At 51.2% G+C, this 17,080-nt stretch overlaps 1 protein-coding gene across 2 annotated transcripts in view; it reads left to right on the plus strand.

Annotated features, from left to right (window-relative positions):
- Positions 1–7,158: 7,158 nt before the first annotated feature.
- The window catches only part of SYT17 (synaptotagmin XVII), a 77,605-nt gene continuing 67,683 nt past the window's right edge, over positions 7,159–17,080 (plus strand). Inside the window, exons 1-3 of one of the 2 annotated variants that reach the window (XM_012647824.1) lie at positions 7,159–7,178; positions 10,824–10,841; positions 11,531–11,641. The gene's annotated coding sequence lies outside the window, so the exon portion shown is untranslated. Of the gene's footprint in view, positions 7,179–10,823; positions 10,842–11,296; positions 11,642–17,080 lie in introns of those variants that run through there. The other variant, XM_012647823.1, reaches the window with a different exon arrangement.

Genomic DNA, 17,080 nt, shown 5'->3' on the forward strand with positions numbered 1-17,080 from the left:
CTCCAGAGTTTCCGATTCAGTCGCTGTGGGTGGGGCCTGGGATTCTGCATTTCTGGCAAGATCCCAGGCAATGCTGATGCTGCTGGCCCAGGGACCATGCATGGAGAAGTGCTGGTCTACAGTGCACCGGGTGCCAGGGTTCCAGACTAAGACAAAATCCCCGTCTCGAAGTTGTGCACAATATCATGCTCCCCGCCCTGCTTCTGGAGGAGACAACACATCAGATCCAAAGCTTCTTTCCTTGTCCTAAATCCCAGGAAAGCAGACTTCATATGCTGCCCCTTGTGACCACATCAGCGCTGTCAATGCTTGTGCCTACCCAGGCACGCTCTTCTATTTCTGCAGTTAAATCCCAGCTCTGTCCTTCCTAGCCATAGCAGAGAGGGGAAACAGGTGGTCACCAGCTTCCTGCTAATAACCCATCATATGTTTGCAACCCATGATTAAATTGCCCTCAGATTTTCCTTCTTGAAGACTAAATAATTAGCTACTCTTTTCTGAATCATAGGGTGGAGAGGGTTTGGCTGATTGTGGCTGTCAGCCTCAGCCAGGAACATCTGCAGTGGAAATTCTTGAACCAATGTGGGGGACTACAGGTAGGATGGGGAGGGGGTTTCTGGACATTTCGAAGGCTAGACAGTCAGACTCCTTCATCTAAGCAAGATCCTTAGGAGTGATGCCAGCAGACAGCATGCAAGATGAAGAGATGTCTGGTAGGAGGCAGGGACCAGCTGGAGGTCAAGCTTCATGGGTGAGTCAAACATCTGCAGGGCTGTGGGCCCCCTTAGGCCCATCCCCCACCTCTGTGTAATCTCCCACCCTGGCCCTTCCAACAGTGGAACGTCACTCACGAGACAGCCTGGCTGGCGGCAAGCTTCCTCTTAGGTAGGAAGTGTGTGAACGTTGCAAAGATGATGTCCCGGCATGCTAAGGTCAAGGTCAAACTTTAGTCCACCTGCATCAGCATCTCAGGGAAGCTTGTTAGGAAACGCATATCCTCAGACCCCACTTCTACGCCTGCTGCCTCAGGATCTCTGGGTGAGGAGTGTGAGAACAGGGAGTGTCACCAGACAGTCCCCCGCACCTTCTGTGCACAATCAAGTTTGAAAACGACTGTCCTAGTGTGTGCTGTGGCACTCTCTCTTCTCAGTGTTGGCCACGAACAAAAACCAAAAATGGTTCAGGGTAAATAAAGCACCTAGCAGAGTTACTGGTAATAATATAACCTGTCTGTGTGATGTGTTTATATTTTGAAAATAAAAAATAGCAATCGCTAGCATTTATGGAGTTCCTCCTTGGTGGCAGGTGCTATACTAAGAGATAGTTCGGCCCATTGAATCCTTACCTCCATGAAGCAGTGACAGTCAGCATCCCATTCACTGAGGATGCTAAGCCTCCCAGAGGAACATGCCCGAGGTCACACAGCTAGCATGTGGCCGGTGGCACGACTCAGACCCAGGTCTAGGTGACTCCAGAGTCCAGGCTTTTAACTTCCATGTCATTCCATGCCTTTCTTCCTCCTTGACATGCTCTTCCCTTCCAACTGTAAAACAAGACACACCATGGCCACAGGTTAAATATATACTTTGGGGGAAAGAAACAGAGAACCACTATTGGCGAACTATGCGCCAGTGTTTCAAATGCATTTTTTTCATTTGCTATATCTCACACCAGCCCCAGCAGGGAAGTGTTATATCCATTCTGCAGGTGAGGAAAACTGAGGCTCCCGGAGGTGGAGTGGCTTACCCGAGGTCACACGGCTGTTATGCAGGTGAGGCTGGACTAGAAGCTAGATCTCTTGCTATCAAACCACGCTGCCCCCGGCGAGGATGGCAGGTTCTGACTCCTGTTCGCAATTACTTGGTTATGTCAGCCTGTTAATCATGCTTAACAGAAGGCTGCCGTTCCTACTTCAGACTGAGTACTTCCCCAACATTCAGAAACACTGCCCAGGGCTACAGGTACAGCTAAAACAGGATCTGAATGGCTTGCTCAGGAAGCTGTATAATTAAAACTGACTTAGGAGACAAGTGCCGTGGGCCCGCCCAGCAGAAATAGAAAGACACCCAAACAGAATTCACGCGGCCCGCGGTTCTGGCGCTTTTTAATTATAGTAGGTAGTTTCAGGACTGGGGTTCGCATTGCCACCTCTAACTACCTTCTTAAGGGTCGTGAAGAGAAGACTGTTATTATGACTGTGTGCCATGTCTGCCATCCAGGGCTGGGTGTTCGAGGGGACAGTGAGAGGCCTGGCTCCTTTCAAAAGATGGAGATAGACATGAGCCCAGAAGTGCCTTTAGGGGGTGACTGAAGTCTCATTCCCTGATCATCAGCTCTGAGTGTCATTCTGTGTTAGGAGGTGCCGAATTCCAGAACCATCTAATCCGCCCATTGGACACCTCCGCCTGGATGTTCTACAGCCACCTCATCATGGGCATGTTGTTTTGGTCTCCCAGAACCTTCTTCTTAGAGAACAAGCTCCTCCCCTCTGTACGTGGTCCTGGTGGGATTCTGTCTCACGATGCACACACACCTCTGGTCACCTGGTCCAGGCTGACTCAAGCAGAGTGCGGGGTCCTCTGGACACAGTAGGCACGCGACCGTAACAGGACCAGACGTTTTCCATAAGATTTGACACAAAATCTCTCTTCCTTTTGGAGCACAAACCGTAAAAATATAAACTTAAGACCACTAGTGGCTATTTTTCTGCCACGTGAAGCACACCTACTCCAGGGGGGAAAGATCTAATGCTCGGAGAGGAGCTGTGAAGAGGTGAGACGCAGAGAGCCAGAGATCCCTGGTGGCTTCGGCTGCATCCCCAACTCCAGCCACGCCCACAGGATCTGCACTTGGGCCTCCCGGTTAATGAGCTCATAAATGCTTTTTGGCTCAAGCTGGATTGGACTGGGCTTCTTTTAGGAACCTTAATAATACATACCTGAGACTCAACATATCCAAACATAAAACCCTTCTCCGTTCCCCACCTCCCACCCCTGCCAGCACACCAGCCCTCCTCCCGCCCTCCCTGCCTCCACGATCGCATCACCGCTCACTCAGGTACTGCCACTGATTCACTGCCGTGGCCTTGGTTCAGACTTGCATCACTTCTTACTTGGACTATCGCCACAGCCTCTGTACTGGCCTCCCTGCCTCCAGGCTTGTCTACTCCCTGCCCAAAGACAGCCAGGTAGACGGACAGGCACACACATACCTGCCAAAAATCCTTCTGATCACGATCCTCCCTGCTCTTTTGTGGGGTAACTCAGGAGGCTGCCTGACATCTGGCCCCTCCTACCTGTTGACCCTCACCTGGCACCCCACTCTCCCCACACTCCAGCGCGAAAACCACTTGCAGCGGCCCCTCTCACCTCTAAGCTAATGCACATGCTACTTTGAGGGGTTCTTATTCTCTTCTGTGCCATGGAACCCCGGGAAGTCTGTTGAACCCTATAGATCCCATCTCAGAACAATGTTTTTAAAATCATAGAATAGAATACTTAGGATGATAGTGAAATTATAATTACCTTGATAGACAGTTATTAAAATAGTTAAACAAATTTAAGTATGATAATGTATGTGCTTCTTTATTAACCCATTAACTAGAAAGATCTAGCAGTGGGCCTAATAACTATTCTAACTTTCAAGCAATAAAGAGTATAAATGGGCCGGGCACGGTAGCTCACGCCTGTAATCCTAGCTCTCTGGGAGGCCGAGGCAGGCGGATTGTTTGAGCTCAGGAGTTCGAGACCAGCCTGAGCAAGAGCGAGACCCCGTCTCTACTAAAATTAGAAAGAAATTAATTGGACAACTAAAAATATATAGAAAAAATTAGCCGGGCATGGTGGCACATGCCTGTAGTCCCAGCTACTCGGGAGGCTGAGGCAGAAGGATGGCTTGAGCCCAGGAGTTTGAGGTTGCTGTGAGCTAGGATGACGCCACGGCACTCTAGCCGGGGCAACACAGTGAGACTCTGTCTCAAAAAAAAAAAAAAAAGTATAAATGGAACTTCAAGTCATTCGCAACAAGTGTAACGTGATGTGAATGTACATGATTTCTGTTGGTGACAAAGTCCCAACAAAAAGTGCTGATATTGTGTTGCTTTGTTGCCTGCATTTATAATGGAAGGAAATACTAAATTCCAAGAAGAGGTTACTGACATTGCAGATATAACATTTTTCCTTTTTCAGTTCATGGACCCCCTAGGAATCTATCCGTGGACCTCCCAATTAAGCACCACTGAGCTCTAGAATAATCTCCCCACCTTCGTTCGGTTCTTTGGGACTCAGTTTAATGCCAGCCTCCTCAGGAAGCCTTCTGTGACCCTCATCATGCTGGGCCCCTCCTGTGTAATCCCCGAAGTCCCCTGAGCCTCCTTTTATCACACCACAGGTCACATATAATTCCATGTATTTGTCATCTCCTGAACCGGGGATTTCTCCACCGAGATCTGCGAAAGAGCCAGCTGCCTCGTCAACAGGCACGGCCTTGGTCTGAGACCAGGCTGCACCTCGAAGCCAGACTTTGGGTCCCTGTCAAAGGCAGGGAGAGACTCGCAGAGCCCTGGGACACTGGAATCCAGTCTCAGAGTGATATCTGACACTCCCCTGATAAAGACTTACACGTACTTCTCGTCCCTTCTTTCACCCGAGGGGTGGCCGTGGAGCTGGGCCTTTATTGCCAACCAGATGTGCATTTTTACCCTGTCCTTGTCTCCTTTCACCTGTTTACCTTGGGCTCCCGCTTTGCCTCTCAGCCCAGAACTTCAGCTTCCGGGGATCGGTAACGTGGGGAGCATGGCAGCACGCACCTTGTAGGGCTCTAGCAGGGATTAAACAAGAACAAACATGAGGTGCTCAGCATTCGGTCATAACCACTTGACTTGAGAGCTGGAACCATCCATGTTAGCTGTCATTACTGGCCATTTACTCATTCACCAAGCATTTATTAAGCACCTATTGTGCCACGTTCTTTGCATATGATTAAAGCATTTGATAATATCAGAGGTAGGTTCTATCATCCTCATTTTAAATAAACTCTTCCCTTGGAGGAGGAATGCTTAGTATTCTCAGACAACTTCAGGTTTTAGATTAGGGTACCAAAAAATCCTGGGTGGTTCCTCCTCTGTCCCCCAAGATCAGGCATTATGAGGCAGAATGATACAGGCGATAGGTGAAGGATCCAAGTTTAGGTTTGGATCCCAGCTCCTGGAAGCCGTATACTTCACCTCTTTATGCATTCTTTTTTTCTCATCAAGAGTGGGATAGCAATACTGCCTGCCTTGTGGAAATCAGAGAATTAAAAGGTAGAACTTGTATAAAGGACTGAAAACAGCGCCTGGCACACAGACTTCAAAAAGGGTTAGTTGGTATTATTCACGGGAACACCTAAGAAACTCCTTTGCCTCCCTGACACCCCCCAAGGGCAGCCATCCCAGGAGACACCCCTCCTGGGCGAAGCCCACTCCTCACCAAGCACACCTCCCCATCAGTGCTGGAGAAAGACTGTGGGCAGATACTGCAAAGTGGCCGGGAGTGCGTATGTGTGGGTTCAAAGGCCAGTGCCTCCTGCTACCAGCCATCAGGCCTTGGTAGGTGGCTTTACCTCTCACCTGTAAATTGGGGATAATCGCAGCACCTTCCTTAGGAAATGGAGCCAACAGCAAAGACAAAAACAGTTACTGAGTGCCCGCTGTGGTCAGGCACCGTGCTGGCTGTGTAGGAGTCATCCAGGTCCAGGAGGATGAAATGCAATAAAGCTTGTGCAGTGTTGAGCTCAGTATGTGTTGCATGCTATGCGCTACAAATTCAATACATCATACTCAAAAACGTATACATCTGCTAGATTTTTACACAAAATATATACACACATGTATGTTACATCTTCTGTTTATTACTTCCACATTCATTTTCTCATTTATTGCCATAAAACAGACCTGGAGCATAGGCAGGGCAGAGATTTTATTCCATTTTCACTGATGAAAAGAGAGAGGCGCGGGGAGGCTGAAATTAAAAGGCTGATAAACTGGTCACCAGCAGCAGGAGCTGGCTGGGCATTTTAAAGAGAGAACCAGCGGAGGGCAATGTTCCACCTCGAATCTCTCTGCAGAGAGCCGGACCAAGCTCTGTGGCCTTGGGATGCGACGCCTGGGGACGGGAGGCCTTGGGCTGGGAGGTTTGGTGGAGGCCTTCGGGCCCAGGGCGCCCCAGCCACGCGGGCAGGCGGGCGGCGGACACGCCCCAGGACGCACACTCGCCGGCTCGGGGCTGCCCGCGGGCAGAGGCGCGCACGAGGCCGGGCACGACGCTGGGTGGCGCTGCCTGGCCGCCCCGCGCTAGACCTGTTGCGTCCAGGGCGCAACTCGGGCAGGTTTGGGGTAAAGGGGCGCTCCGTTCTCTCCGCGCGCCCCCTGCAGCCCCGGCCGCGGCATCTCCCTCCCGGCGCCCCACGCCCGCCTTAGCTCGGGGCTCCCATCCATGCAGCCTCTGCGTGCCTCCCCGCAACCGTCCTAGGCGCGTCGGGTGGGGCGGGAATAAAGTTTTTCCGACCCGGTTTGGGGAGAGGGCTGGATGGGGAGGACCCTCCCCGCTGCAGACTCCATGGCGGGCTGGACTGTGTCCCCTCGGCTTCACGGCCGCCCCCGGGGCTCTGCTTTCGGTAGGTGTCAGCCCTGTGAGGGCTGGATGGGCTGACCTGTGCGCCGCCCCCTCCCACCTCCTCCCACCCCGTCCCCATCCCCTTCCCCTCCCCCGCCTCCCGCACGCCCGGGCCCCGGCGTCTCCGCCCCGCCCGCGCCGGGGTCGCTGCAGTCCCCGCGGCTGCCCCGGGCTCCCTGCCCAGGCGCCCCGGCCGTATTCCAGCCTGGGGAGCGCGTCGCGGGGAGTGCGGGACAGCGAGAGAGGCCGAGGCGGGGGCCTTGGGCTCCCGATCTCCCCGAACCGGGGAGGTGGCCCCGACTCCGGGAGCCGGAACGCAGGGAAAGGCAAGGACGGGGCGGCCGGCGGAGGGGCGGGCGCCGCTCATCAGCCACGCCAGTCACGTCTGGGGCCACTCGGCTGCTTTTTCCTTCCTTTCCCCCTTTGCTTTCTCCCCCCTCCCCGGTTGGCGAGGGCAAAGTGGCCGTGGCGGCGCCATGCCCGGGCCGGAGTGAGTACGCGCGGGCGAAAATGGCGTACATCCAGGTAGGGCTGGGGCCGGGGGCAAGGTCCGGGCCGGGGGTGGGGGTGCCGCGCCCCCTCCGGCTGGGAGCGCGCGGAAGGGAGGGCACGCGCCTAGCCTCCCGAAAACTTGTTTCGAGAAAAAGGGTGCCCGAGCAACCTGTGCAGCAGCGGCGGTGCGCCCCGGGAGCAGGCGCTAGGGACCCCCAGACCCCGGGATGGGGGGCGCCATGTGGACTCTGCTCGCGCGCCCTCGCCTCCTGCGAAGGGACTGGGGGGTGGGGCGGACTCTTCTCCCCCTCCCCCCAGCCCCTGGCACCCCACCCCAGGGGAGGGGCCGCGGGGAGGGCGGCCCGGGGCGCGCCAGCCGCCTGGCCCGCCAGCTGCCGTTACCGTGGCGACGGCTCCGGCTAATTGGCCGGCAGAGCGAGCCCGAGGCAGCTGTTCCGGCCAGGAGGGACAAGGACGTCGTCTCTCCCGGGCATGGGTGCCGAGGGGTGGGGGACACTCAGAGGCCAAAGGCGCGCTGGTGAAGGGGAGGGGAGTCGGCCACTTTAGTCCATTGCACTGGGGTGTGGGAGGTGTGGACCCCCACTGAAGAAACTCCCCCCAGAATCCGTGAGCTGAAGTGATTTCCAGGCGGCTTTTTTGGGGGGTAGGCTGGACTTCTTGATTAAGAAACGTTGCTGCTCTGCAGGGAGGGAGGTGGCCACAGGTCAGCGCCAAGGTCGAGCAGGCAGACCCGCAGTGAGACCCGCTGAGCTGCTGGCTTCTGGGGCTGGCTCCCCTGAGCCCGGCAGAGAAGCTCAGGGGCTCCCACGTCCAGGGTGCATCTTGGCTCACATCTCGTCCCCTCAGCCTCAGCTGGGGGGCTGCCGGTCCCCTGGTTCCCCTCTGGTTTACACATGCCTTCATCTTGTCCTCAGACTTCTCAGTCTGCCAGGAGCTCTGCTCTGTCACCTGGCAGAGCCTCTCCCATTCCTCTCCTGGCTTGATTCCCTGGATTGGCGTCCCTGTCATGGAATCGCGGGTTCCTCTTCTCAAGTTCAATGAAGGTCACATTTACTATACACCCACCGTGTGCTGAATGTCGTTGGGGGGCTATTCAATAGTCGCTCAACACACACTTGGGTGACCCCCTAGTATGTGAGGGTACAGTGATGAAAACAGCACAGTTCCCGCCCCTCTGAATGCACAGTCTAGAGAGAAATGAGCATTGGAACAGCTTCTGTCGTTCTTAATGACCACCTTCAGCACAGAGAAGTTAAGTGACTTTCCCAAGGCCACACAGCTGCTTAGGGGTCATGGTGGGATATAAAACGCAAGATAGTGGGGACCGGTGAGAGACATGTTAAACATCTCCTGTGCGGACGGCCCGATGATGTTGGCTTTCCTTCTAGAACAAGGTGTTTGACTTTTTCTGTAAAGTGCCAGATAGTATTTTTTTTCTTCGAGACCAACATGGTCTCTGTCACAACTGTTGGACTCTAGTTGTAGCACCAAAGCAGCCACAGATAGCAGTAAACAGGTGGGCGTGGCTGTGTTCCAATAAAACTTTATTTGTAGACACCAAAATTTGAACTTTATGTACTTTACACGAGTCAGGAAGTATTGATCTTTCGATTTTTTTCAACCATTTAAAAATGCACAAATTATTCTTAGATCGAGGGCTGAACAAAAGCAGGCTGCGAGGCTGGACTCTATTTGGAATGGGTTCTCCTTCCTCTTTCTGGCTCAATCTGTTCTCTTCCGTTGGTGTTAGACACAGCGTCCTCGTGGACCCAGTGCAGACCCCCTTCCCTTTTCTCTTTCATCTTCCTCGGTTTCTTTGTTCTCCAACACTCATCTTGTACCTGACGCTTGCGAAATCTCGGTGGTTGTTCCTCAGCAAGGGCATGAAGTGGCCTTGTCTCTGGTCACCTTGGTTTTATAAATGGTCTTTTTGGACCACCACATGTCCAGGAAATGTTTCCCTAAATTAAGAGAATCACCATGGATTGTTGTGGAAAAGTATCACTTTATCTTTGCCCTTTATTCTAAGCATTTTAAAGCACTTTCTCATGGAAGCCCCGTGAGGGCATAGCTTTTTGCTGCTTTCCTCTCTGTTGTAGCTGCCAGAACAATACCTGGTGCCTGCTAGCTTCCACTGGGTCTTGACAACTCACCCTATTCTCCTCGCAGAAAGGGTACATTTTATTTTGCAGCCAGGCAGCACGAAAGCATTTGCACGATGTCCTATCTCATCTCAACAGCACCCCTCAGAGGTAGGGAGTAGCCCTTCCACTAAAGAAGAGGTAACTGAGGCTCAGAGAGGCCCCCTGACTTGCCCAAGTCTCATGATTGGTTGTTGGCGAGGCCAGGACTAATATTTCTCTACCCAGCTGGTTGTGTGTCCCCTCAGCACCTTCAGGTCTTATTCTGTGTATGGTTTGGGTTTTAGTTTTGAAAGAGTTTGTGATGAGGGCCTTTGACTGTTTCCCGAGCTGCAGTTTGCTCCCTTACCACTTCAAGGCTTTTGAATTTTTCACGGGCCATGTACTGTTCCACCACCTGTACGATTATTAACTTAATTTTTTTTGCTAAAAATGGAATTTTTATGTTTACTTTAAAAAATCATATGAAAAGGGAACTTTATGACACTGCCGTAATAGAAAACCAGGATCACGTGATACGAGCAGGAGGCAACTGGAAAAATAAACACAATGGGAACAATGCCACATTATTAAATTCCGGCGCGGTATGGCTGTCTCCACGGCTCTGCGCTGGGAGTCTGCTTTCTTCTTTTAAATGGAGGGGCGGGGGGAATTAGTAAGCGGTAGGAAGACGTTAACTTCCGATGGTACCAAACTGAGACCTTCTCCTCCGTGAAAGAAAATTGGAAAAGATAGTAACTTTCTCCCTCTTGATTCAAAGTTCTGAGTTTGGGACGCACCTCAGTTCACCTCTGGGATTCGCCTAGGCTGGGCTGCAGGACTCCTCCTCACCTGCCTGGTTTACTTGGCCCATTTGGAAAGCCATCTGCAAGAGGAGGAGGGAGTCTGTGCCTTGGGAAGGCGGGAGAAGAAGATGGGGAGGGGGGTGGGGCCACGAAAGAAACGGAGGCCCTCCCTCCTCAAGGGGACCAGATTGTGGCTTCCTTTTGGGTTCCCTCTATTGTGGGTGGTCATATGCAACTCCCCACCGTCACCATTGGAGCAGAATTGGAAGGTAGGGCCTCCAGGAGGGCGGGGGAGCCAAGTGACATCCACTCTGTGCCTGCCTGCACGATAGCTAATCATGTCCCTTTGGGTTGGCTTCATGGCTATTTCTGTATAGGAAGGTTTGCTCTTCTCTTGAAGTGTGGCTGCATTGGATAGCATGACTATCTATCCGCCCGCTCTGATTCATAACAGCATACGGTGCAAATCAAATCGAAATGCTAAAGTTTCCCATTTATTCGGTGTTGGTTAACCAGGAGGCTCCCAGCACCCCTGAAAATAGCAACACCTTGTTAGGAAGTCACCTCCCTTCCCAGGATGGTAAGTGGAAAGATGCAGGGCTTTTTTTCTTTCTTTTTCTTTCTTGTTTTGAGTCGCTGGAATATTGCTAAACTGGTCTTGTCTCTCTCTTTTTGTAACCCTTTCACCCCCTTGCGCCCCGTGGCTTCATCATGGATCTCTAAAAGGGCAGTTGGAACCATTAAACGAGGTGGGTTAATTCGATGATGTGTTTGGTCTGGTTTTTAATCAAGTAATGCTTGCCTTTCGTTTGGAGTCTTAACATAGAGCTGTGTGGATATTGGGTATTAAATAATAACCTGATGTTGATAACAGCACAGATTTCGTCCCTTTCTACCGAAAGGAAATCCCCGTGAAACAGACGCTAGTTGACGAGGTTCCCTCCCCATCCCCTGCTTATTCTGTTTGATTATCTCTGTTTCGTGTCACTGAAACAGAGATTTTTAAAAAAAAATTTTTTTTCTTTGCTTTCAAGAAGACAGAGTAATATTCATTGTGTTTCGAGAACATATTGTATAGCCCTCCTGATGTACAAACCACCCACACGTCAAGAAAGACGTTCACGTAAACTACAAAAGAAAATACCTGCAAATGTTTTGCCTGCTGCCGATGGCTCCAGTGAGTTGGTGTTCGCTACCTCTGTGCCTGCAGTTGGTAAACAGAGACGGAAAACATTTTGTTCTAAGTGCTCGGCAGCAGAGCCAGAGCTATCGAACGTCTTTATTTCTCATCGGGGATCGGCTGCTTGTAATTTGGGGTCTTGTTTCTCCTCTTCCCCTTCTCCACGCTTCCCACTTCCCCTCTCCCCCTCCCCCCTGCCCACCTTCCCCGACGGCCTCAGGGTTTTCTTTCTAGAATCTCTGATCTGCTGCTGTGCAGATGGACCTGCCGGCACTGCTGTCAGAAGTGCTACGAGTCCAGCTGTTGCCAGTCGAGTGAGGATGAAGTTGAAATTCTGGGACCTTTCCCAGCCCAGACTCCTCCCTGGCTGTAAGTAAAACTGCTCTGAACTGCCTTGAAATCAATTCCAAGACCTTTTCTCTTTTTCTGAAGGGGTCAGGCGGGGGTGGGGGGTCTGGGCCACGGGAGGGGGGATTTGGGGGTACGAAAGAGGGGAAGCTGAGTTTCCATTGACACCTTTGCTGCGGATGGGGCCGAGTGCTGTGCTCCTCGTGTAGTTTGGCAAGCTGGCGAGACCAGCTGGTGGTGGGGTTTCGGTTCAGCTGCCTTCCCATCGGGCCTTCTGAGATACGAACCGTGTAACGCTAAGCGTGTGGGCACTGTTAGTCACGTGGAGTGTCGTTCCGAACAAGAAAAGAGATCTGTGAGCATCTACATTCTTCAAGGCTTGACCAAATTCTGAGGGTTTCTATCCAAGTCAGTGTGATAGGTTGTCTTAGCACCTGCTCTAGTGCCTGCCCATAGTAGATGCTCAATAAATATTTGTTGCATGGATGGGCGGGTGGAATGAACAAACAGGTGCCTTTTTGCTGGTCTGAACAAGAACTTCAGAAACAGGGAAGCAGAAAAGCACCTCCGGGCTCCATCCTGTCCTCCAACGCTGTTTATGTTCTCTCTGGCATCTTTCATTTTATTTCCAGTTCGCTCTCCTCCCGCGCCTGCATCCAACATCTCCATCTGCCAGTCGCTCAGATATTTTGGGAACGCAGTTTTGAAGCTTCTCAGCCACGTGTCTGGTCCACCTCTCTGTGGTTGGGAGAGGGATGTGGTCAGAGTGGACAGATCCAGGAAGGCCAGGGCTGGGAAGGGTCTGGAAGTCACCGAGTGCAACTTCTCATGATCCGTAGGGGCAGGCCCAGGGAGGGAGACAGACAGCACCAGGGCCCACAGCTGGAGCCTGGTAGGGGTTGGGGTAGTGCTGTCTCAGCGAAATCCTTGGGCTGAGATTCCAGAAGTCTCGAGCGCCTCAGGCCTCTCATTTTCTCTACTTAGAAGCAAGTATCAAATATTTCCCTAGCAAAGTGGCTTTGTGTCAATGTGAGTTCACATCCTGTTTCTACTACTGTTTTCTCATTCTGTGACCTTGGGCAAGTTGTTTGATCTCTGTGTGCCTTGATTTCCCATCAGTAAAATAAGCATGATAAAAAGAATAGTATTTATCTCACAGAGTTGTCACAGCGATTAAACGAATTTGCATATGGAAATGTGCTTAAGAATGCTTGACACCTTGTTGGTAATCATAAATGTAAGTGATTCTTTTTTTCCCTATTTTGGTCTTAGTTTTTTCATCTGTAAAATGGGAATAATAAAGCACTTTTATAGGGTTATTATGGAGAGTTAATGAGATATGCATAGAACATGCTTAGCACACTGGTAAAAGCTCTGTAAGTATTCATTTCTGTCATCATTAGGTATTGGTAGAGATTCCTTAAGCTGATGGAAAGGCCGTATTAAGGAACTCTTCCATTATTCGTGAGCTGTGTGTAGAGTTGAGATGTTTGGTAAAAGCAACTCATTGATCAAGAGCTAATTCCCATTTTCCAGTGGTCTGCGTGGCAGAGGTTAGCTTAGCCCATCTGGTGTCTTTAAAGCTACGCTCACAAGAGTGCCAACCCCGTTGAGGGCAGGGATTTTTATCTCTCTTGTTAACTCAAAAAAAATTGTTGTTGACCAACTGACCGACCTATAGGCAGCAGTTGAATCCGGAAAGTGCCGGTCATCCAGTTGAAAAGTTCATCTCAGTTTCTTCGGTAGTTATTTCTCAAGTACAGAGTGTGCCAAGCACTGTGGTAAGTGCGAGGCTAGGTAGGGTCCCATTACCATGCTCATGGGATTTAAAATCTTGTATAGGAGATAAGGCAGGTATGTAAGTCCATCATCCCTTAGAGTTGTGCATTCACACCCTGCATACTATATAGATCAGTCCTGCATAAGGTCTTGTTGTGAAAAAACCCAGGGATAATGGCTTCAGGCATAGCTGGATCCAGGGGCTCAAATGATGTCATGGAGTCTCTCTCCCTCTCTCTGTTTCTTCTGTATTGACCTCATTCTTAAGCTTGCTTTCTCCACGTGGCAGCACTAGACTTACATTCTGTCACCATGGCATCTGAAAACCAGGAAAGACTCTCCTTGGCCTGGCTTGGGTTATGTACCAATCACTTGATCCAATCACTTTCACTTGGAGGAAGTAGTGCTAGAGTCGTGCCAGGTTGCCTGCCCACCCTGGAACCAGGGAAATGCGCGTTCCCATCTGAGACACATGAACTAGGCTAGTAGACCAGGGGTTGGCAACTTTTTTTCGTAAAGGACCAAATAGTAAATATTTTAGCTTTATGGGCCATATGGTCTCCACTGCAACTACTTACTTCTGCCATTGTGCGGAAGCACAATATGTAAATGAATGGGCATGGCTATGTTCCCATAACACTTCATTTACAAAATCAGGCGGCGAACTTGGCTCTGGAGTTTGCTGACCTTTCTAGCGACAATTTGGGTGTTGTGACCAGAGAGGAGGGAATGGACCCCTGGTGGACAGACACCACAAAGAGATGCTACATCTAGGAAGAGTTGGGGAAATCATGGAAAATGAGCCTGCAAGCTCAGGTTGTGTAGGGTCTCGAATGCCAGATTAAGGAAGTTCGATTTTCTTCTGCACCAGTGGAGACCCCTCATAGATATTGAAATCACAGTCAGATACCTGTTTGCCCCCAGATACCCAGATGTTAAGTGTTACAGATGCACAACCCAGGTTCTAACAGCAAGTTAGAAGACAGTCGTGTTTTTCCTTGGTGGCTGACCCTTGTGCAAGCAGGGAACCCTTTTGGGGGGCGAGAGGATTGGGACCCTCGGGGTAAATGCTTCTTATGGTTTTGCCACAAGTAGATGAGTGGGCTGGAACTTTCCCAGCAGGGCCAACACACCACACAACTCCAGGTGGCGCCATTCACCTGGTGGCCATTATTAATGGCATGGTCTAGAGTTGTGCAGTCTACAGCCTGAACAACTGTACATGATCTTTATGCTTCCTAGGATGAACCAGGTCCCTCCTGAACCCTGGGCAACACTTAATGCATTATTAGCACTCAACATAATGCAAAATGGAAAGAGAAATCTGTAAAGGGGTGGTGGGTTAAATCATTCAAAAGCAAATTTACAGCTTGTGCTTACCCCAGATTTATTTACCAAATGGGTAGTTGCATGTTATCAAACAGACAGAGAGTTAAAATGTCAAGTGTATGGGCTGTGCAGTGCTGTTTCTACAGTGACATCTGAGTCAGAACCACAGGACATGCCTCTGTGGACTGGCATGTGGCAATGAGCTGGCCCTTTGTGTGTGCTCTGCATGTGATCCTGGGGGACACACCATTAATGGTCACATATGATCATGTCCTATGCGCCCCCAGCTCTCCTTGGCTGGACTGGGCTGGTGAAGGTCAGGGAAACTATACAATCTAACTGGTTCTTTTGGGGTAATGCCAGAAAAACCCTGGTTGAAGAGTGAATTGAGATCAAGTTGTTTATTTATCCAAAAAGCATGTGTTGAGCACCTACTATGTGCAGAGCTCTTATAGGTCCCACAGAGATGCCCTGCTTAGCAGTGAGAACTGTGCCATCCAGAGTTTGCAATTGCTGAGCTCAATTTGGATTCTGCCACTTAACAGTGGTGCAAATTCTTACCTATTCCTCTCCCCACCTGACCCGGGGCTTCCATTTACCATCTGTAAAGGGTGGGGGTAGTTAATAACAATTAACTCCTGGATTTTTTTTTTTTTTAGACAAGGTCTAACTCTGTTGCCCTGGCTAGAGTGCCGTGGCGTCAGCCTAGCTCACAGCAACCTCAAACTCCTGGGCTCAAGTGATCCGCCTGCCTCAACCTCCCCAGTAGCTGGGAATATGAGTGCACACTACCATGCCCGGCTAATTTTTTAAAAGTTGTTTTGTAGAGACAGATCTCACTGCGTTGCTCAGGCCGGTCTCGAACTCCTGGCCTCAAACAATCCTCCTGCCTTGGTCTCCCAGAGTGCTAGGATTATAGGCATAAGCCACTGCCCCCGGCCACTCCTGGATTGTTTTAAGGATGAAATGAGATGGTTCATATGGAGCCTTTAGCACAGTGCCTGGCACATAGTAGGTGCTAGCACCTGGTACTTTTGATCATAATAAATACAGATGTCACCATTCAGAAGTGTGTCCTGGTACGGCAGGGGATGACAAGACATGCACTGGGATAATCGTGCTACAAGATAAGAACCACGGAAAGGGAGCATCCACTCGCTCCTGGGGAAAAGAAATGCGGAACACCCCAAGCACGCCAGGCCCCGCGCTAAGGTGAGGTCGGCAGCGGTAAACGCAGCAGACACCGTCGCTGCCCGCGTGGGGCTGTGGCTTAGTGTTAGATGCAGAAGATGAATCAGCAAGACACCACTAAAGACGAGTTATGTGCAGGACGGGGGAGGGAAAAAAGAATTTGTCAGGATAGGGCTGATGGGGTGGGCTGAGCCTTCAGGGACAGGGTGGGGGCCTCTGAAGCAGAGACCTGAATGATGAGCAGGAGCCAGACAGGTAAAGGGGACAGGAAGAGCATTCTGGGCAGAGGGAACGTAGCTGGGCACGTCCAAGGGCCAGGTGGCCTGGTGTAGGGGGGTGGCTTGGGGCGTACACAGGCAAGCGTGTCCGAGGGGCTTCAGAGGGCGGTGGCATTAAAGCTGATCCTTGAAGGCTGCTGGGACTTCACAGGTGGAGGCGGCCGCTGCAGTGCAGTGTGGCTGCTGGGATTCGGGGCCTTGCGGGTGGACAGGTGCCCAGTGGCTATAATGTTTTGGTCCTGCCTTCCTTGGAAGATGGCGTTGCTTCCATTTACGGGAGAGAGAGAAGAAAGATGGGTACAGTACGACCCCATCGCTCTGCCCCCCACATTTACCCGCTATCTTCACTTCTTACAGCCCGGGAGCAAGAAGCAAGCAAACATCCCGTTTTCCCCTTACGACATACCCACGCTTGCCTTGGCTGTGACCCTTATGTCGCTTTTGAAGAACATCAGATCAGTCTCGTTTCATGCACAGGATGCATCTGAAGACCTCAGAGAATTCAAAACTTGCATTTTTCAAGATGAGTTTCCCCGCAGGCTTAAATGTCAGGTTGGGGGGATGTGGTCTCAGAAGGCATAAATCTGCAGCCATTAAGGCTCAGGCGGATGTTATTAGCAGCATCAGTCTCAAAGCCACGTCGCCAGCTTTTTCCACCTCCTTCCCCTCCCCCACCCCCACATTCCTACCTGGAATATTGGGGGGGAGCTTAAAGCCACCCTTGTGGTAACAACGTGAGCTAAGCCGGGCACAGGTGTGCACTTGTGTTCCCAGCTACTCAGGAGGCTGAGCCAGGAGGGGATCGCTTGAGCCCAGGAGTTTGAGACCAGCCTGGGCAACACAGTGAGACTCTGTCTCTTAAAAAACAAATTAAAGGCCGGGC

The sequence above is a fragment of the Propithecus coquereli genome, unplaced genomic scaffold (genome assembly GCF_000956105.1).
Source record: "Propithecus coquereli isolate 6110/MARCELLA unplaced genomic scaffold, Pcoq_1.0 Scaffold27, whole genome shotgun sequence".
NCBI lineage: Eukaryota > Metazoa > Chordata > Mammalia > Primates > Indriidae > Propithecus > Propithecus coquereli.